At 42.3% G+C, this 5,262-nt stretch overlaps 1 long non-coding RNA gene across 1 annotated transcript; it reads left to right on the plus strand.

Annotated features, from left to right (window-relative positions):
• The first annotated feature begins 6 nt into the window (after window positions 1-6).
• LOC117244013 lies at window positions 7-3,887 on the plus strand. Its single transcript, XR_004496300.1, has 3 exons — window positions 7-242; window positions 396-617; window positions 3,606-3,887. It is a non-coding gene; the product is annotated as an uncharacterized LOC117244013 (long non-coding RNA).
• The last annotated feature ends 1,375 nt before the right edge of the window (window positions 3,888-5,262 follow it).

Below are 5,262 nucleotides of genomic sequence, written 5' to 3' on the forward strand. Positions count from 1 at the left end.
CCAGAGCATTTCGCTCTCTCTTTCCCCGGATGGACGACAGACAATAAACCCGGGATTACTCCAGCAAGTTTGAGCCTCCTGTGTCTAGATACTTTGAGTCCGTGTTGTATCCACTCCAGGACCCCCTCCGCCGTCTGTGCCCTGAGACGAGCAGGCTCTCACCACGGAGGGTGGGACAGAGGGGTCCCATCGAGGAGGAGGATTACAACAGTCCGCGTTCACAACTGGACCCCTACCCTCAGGTACCCCTATGAATTGTTAAGTTCATCACACCCCTGGGTCTTTGGAGCTTTACCCCAGAACATGCAGTTCCTGTGGTTTGTTATTTTACCACCATTAAAGCATTTCAGGCAACTCCATCATTCCTGTCCTTCCATTTTGCCATGCCCACCCAGCTGGACCGGACCTGGAGTCACAGCGAGCCAACTGTGACAAGTGGCACCTGAACAGGGACTCCCGTACTGGAGACATCTAGGGATCAGTTCGGCTGGGTCCTGGCCAAACCAGCAGGATCTCTTCTCTCCACTGTGGATTATTTTGTCAGGCCTGACACTTCAGCAACAGACAGCCATTGGAGAACAACCAGCTGTCTCGGAGGATACCTGCTAGGAACACAGGTAAGCGGAGAGGGGGAGAGTTTTTCCCATTGCTCCTACCCCAATGCGGGGGCATATCCTACCCCATCCAAGTGTTATAAATACATATTATAATATTGTCTTTTCACAAATGTTAAAATGGATGCTATATGTATAATGTTAAAATAACTTTGCTATAAAGATATAGTTTTTATTCCTGCTATCAACTAAACTTAGACATAGTAGTGAAATAGCTGATATAGCTATGCTTGTGGTAATTGAACTGCCTGTTTGGTTGGGATAACATCCAGTGAAGGTATGATGAAGATCTCTGCTACTGATATGCCAACTATCAGCACTTACCGTCTGTAGAAAGTATGGACCAAAACCCAAGTTGGAGGTGATATTAAAAATGGACTAAACCACAGCCAATGCACACGCTCTAAAAAGGCGGACTCAAGGAGGACCCATGCTAAACAGTTCTTACAACATGTAAACTAGTTTGGGGAAAAGTTTAAATATGCATAATTGTTTATGAATATGCAATAGTCTGATGCAATAGAAAAGGTATGTAAAGGATGTCTCTGAAATAGCAGGTGTGCTCTTGGCAGAAAGCCAAGCACCCAGCTGCTAAATTTTATTATCTTTATCTCCTATTGTCCTTTATTAAACTTTTAAATTTTACCGAGAGGGTGAACCTCATTTTTCACACAAGTCTTGCTGCTTTGCAGGATGGGATTAAGACTCTCCTCATTAGAGAGGGACGTACATGGACAGTACAAGTTACTTTTAGCAGACCATGGAAAGGAGGTTGGAAAACAAGAACTGAAAACCATGCTAAAATGGGTCTTGCACAAGTTCCTGGCTGCTGCAGCCCTGACTGTCACAGCTCCAGCCAGTGCCGCTCTGCATGGCACCATGGGAGACTGCTCAGACTATGATATCTTTTCTGCAGAATTTTGGGACTCAGTGGGAATCAGGCTGTATGATTTAAGAACTCGGAGAGACCCTCTAACACCTCGCTTGCTGCCAGCCTTTCATGCGATTCTTGAGACCCTTTAAGCCAAAGAAAAAAGCAGTGAAATTCCAACTCCACTTCCTAGCCCCAGACTGCTTTTAACTCTTCAAACCCTGGGGATAGATCACAAGAGCAAAAACTGTCACTTTGCATGCAAAAGCCTGTGCAGCTTGCAACTCACATCCTTTCTGTTCCCTCACTTCTTGCCCTTTGGACTACTCTGGAGTGGGATATGGTGCTTGATGACATTAAATATGCTGCAAGGAAAGCATTCATTCAAGTGCCTGATGGTAATGCACCTGGCACAGGATTTTGAGGAGATAAGACAAGCGCCTGGTGAACCATACATGAAGTTTATTGATCACCTTAAGCAGGCCATGGAAACACGAATCATAGAAGAGTAAGCTAAAGATGAATTTGTGATAAAACTGGGCATGTCAAATGCAAATCCTGACTGCAAGAAATTACGTGCCCTTCCCACTGACCCTGAGCCAACCTTAATGCAAATGACTGAGGCTCTTAACTGCCTTGGGACCCCTGAACACTCGGCTGTCCTACAGGCTCAGACAGCAGGACAGGGAGTGGCAGAGGCTTTGGCAGCATTGCAGATTATACCTCAGGGGCCACTACAACAGCAAGGTCCTAGTGCTGCCACACAAACTGTCCCCCAAGGACTACAACAGCAAGGTTCTGGACAATGTTTTGAATGTGGAAAACACGGACATTTCAGAAGAGAGTGTCCCCAACAACAAGTGAGGCCCAAGGTTCCTGCCATTTCCAGGGGTTGCAGGGGTTGCTCTCACACAGTGTCACCCGTACAGGGAGGGTTATGGCAAGCCGGCCTCAGGAAACTTCCAGCACAGTGCAGGACAGCCCCGCACTATGACACAAATACCCCAGCCACATATGCCCACAATCACCGGAAGCCAGGTTAACTCAGTGTTGATATATTTTATATATTAGTAAAGGCCTGTATGCACAAACCAGCCTTTGAAATAAGTCATGATATTAAAGGCTAAAGTCCTTGAAACCTTCCTGCAGAACAGAGAGTAAAGTAAAACAATATCCTTGTGTGTAGGAGAAAAAATGTAAACCTGTGTGTGTTAGCCAATAGTAGCTTGCTCTGCCCGTGGACCCTGTAAAACCCTATAAAAGGTATGCTAAAGATAGAAATAAATGGTGTTCACAATTACTTCTGTGAAGAGTAGTGAATAGCTGGCGGAGCTCTCAATATTTGGTGCCTGAACAGGAACACCCTGCAGGCAGGGGGGCTTCGGTGGGTCCACGCACGGTGGGAGGGAGCCTTAGACCGAGGTTGGTGGAGTGGATCTGAGTGCAGATAGATGCTGCCTTGGATCGGTACCAGATAGGCGGCCCGTGAATCAATGGGGCCAGGTCGCTGGGGGAGTCCAAGGGGCAGGGGCGTTGTAGAAGGCTCGCAACCTTCCCCCCCGTCGTTCATCATTAGCATGGATGTGGATTTTGCAGTGGCGAAAAAACTGCTTCTTAGCATCCTTGTTAAACGAGGCGAAGCAGCCTGGGAAAATGACCTGGATATATATGCTCATTATATGGGCTAATTATCACGGGCATTTAGTAGTGCCACCACTGCACTTTGCAGTGAAGGAACGGGCGGATTTAAGGGCTCTGATATGGGAAATGGCAATCACAGAAAAGAGCAAGGACACTGTGTCTCTCGGTTGAACTTGGCAGATTGTAATTAATACCTTAAAAAACAGAAAAGTGAGATATGCTGAGGCTGTGAGCCCCGTAATTCTACCTGCGTCACAGCGGCAGATGCCTTTACCTCCCACTGCTGGGCAAGCACTCCTATCTATGCTGTTCTTGTAGAGAGGGAGGGAGAGTTAGGGAGAAGAAAATAATGAGAAGGAAGTTCCACAGCGAACGCTGAAACAACAAACAGAATCTGTTCAGTTATGGCAGGATGTGATACATTCGGAACTATTTGCTTCATTTTTGGAGTCACTTTTAACACTACAATTTTATTTCAGTTCCATCTTTACTACCCTGGAAGAAAAGAAGCCAAATTTAGACTGGTTTCCACCCAAACCAGTGGGACATGGGGGAGCACTGAGGTGGGCACAGAGAACAAAGGCACCCTGGGGGGAGAAGCAAGAGCAAGAAAAGTTCCAAGGCCACGCTGATAAGCTGCAATGATCGCCGCTCTTAGCACCTGGCCGTGAGAGACTTTTCGTGTAACATCGCCTGCTTTTGCAAAAATCGTGCCCTTTTTTCTTCTATCGGCGAACAACAAGAGAGATTGAGAGAAAAAACTGCATTTGTTAAAGTTAACTTTGTGAAGTTTTTTTCTTTCTCTTCGTTTTTCCTCTTTGCGAGAATATGTGGGGGATGTGAAGAAAGATAACAGCAGCAGAGAGCAGCAGCAGGGCAGGCAGTCAAGGCCCCCCCGCTCCCTCTCTAAGAAAAAGCACCAGGATAATACCCCGTTTGTTACAAAGTCATGATTTATTGCGTTTTCAAAATGTTTTTATATACCCTTTTAGACTTAATTTTGTGATTTAAGTAATTATGAGTTTATGCAGTTGCAGTTTTTAGGATTTTACTAGAGAAATTGTGGTTCTTTGAAAGTTAAAATAAAATAAAAAAAAAGTGTTTGAGGTGAATATTAACAGAAGTTGCCTTGCAATAATTGGTTTTAGAACCTAAGGTTAAAATATGGTGTGGTTTAAAGCTTCTAAGAAAACCTTCCAATTAATGTTATCTACAGAAGAGATTTGTGGTTTAAAAAATAATTAGTTATGAGAACTTTAATGTACAAGACAAAGTTAAGTTAGAGCATGTATTACCTATTTGCTTGTTTTTTCCACAATTTTAATAAGGTAATTTCAGTGTGAGTCCTTTTGTTCTATAAAACACATGTAACTGCATATATACCAATTTGGATTTTGGATTTTAGTTTAAAAATTGGACTTGATGTTTCTGAAAAGTGCTACAAAAGCTGAATGGCAACTTGCCAAATCCTGTGTTGTTGTGGTTTTTCTCTAGAAAAACTGCACTTTAAAATCCTAACCAATTTAAGTATATACTAGGCAAATTCCTGTTATGAATAAGTATTTTTTGTAACATTTGCAGTTATTGTGGGTTATTTTCAAAGCTAGATGACATAGAATTGTGACGTATTTGTTACATTTTTATAATCTCTACAGTGAATCCATGTTACTGTTATATTGTGTTTAAAAGGTATATATCAAACTTTTAGTTGCTTTTTGTAGTAACAGAATAAGATTAAGGTATGTTTTTATTTAATATAGATTAAGTGTTAATAGAATTAAGAATAGTCAAGTTTTATTATGTTTAGGCTTGAATGTTTTTAAGTTAAGTTTTATAACTTAGATATTCTTTTAAGGTTAAGTTTTGTTATTTTCTTTTGTCATAAATAATTATTGTTAGGTTTAAATATTGTTTAATTTAAATTGTTTTATGTTTTATTGGAGACATTTGTCTAAACTGCAAAGTATAGTTATTATTCTAGAGAAGTGAAGATAGCCACAACTGAAACAGCTGTGATAGAACACTGATGAACACCTGCTTGTGGACAGAAGTGAATGCAGTCTGTAACACCCTTAACTTCATCAGGAGTTCTATTGGTTGTGGCAATCTCTGCAGTTTTTGGTTTTTATAGGTTTC

This window comes from Parus major, chromosome 3 (genome assembly GCF_001522545.3).
Source record: "Parus major isolate Abel chromosome 3, Parus_major1.1, whole genome shotgun sequence".
Classification (NCBI taxonomy): domain Eukaryota; kingdom Metazoa; phylum Chordata; class Aves; order Passeriformes; family Paridae; genus Parus; species Parus major.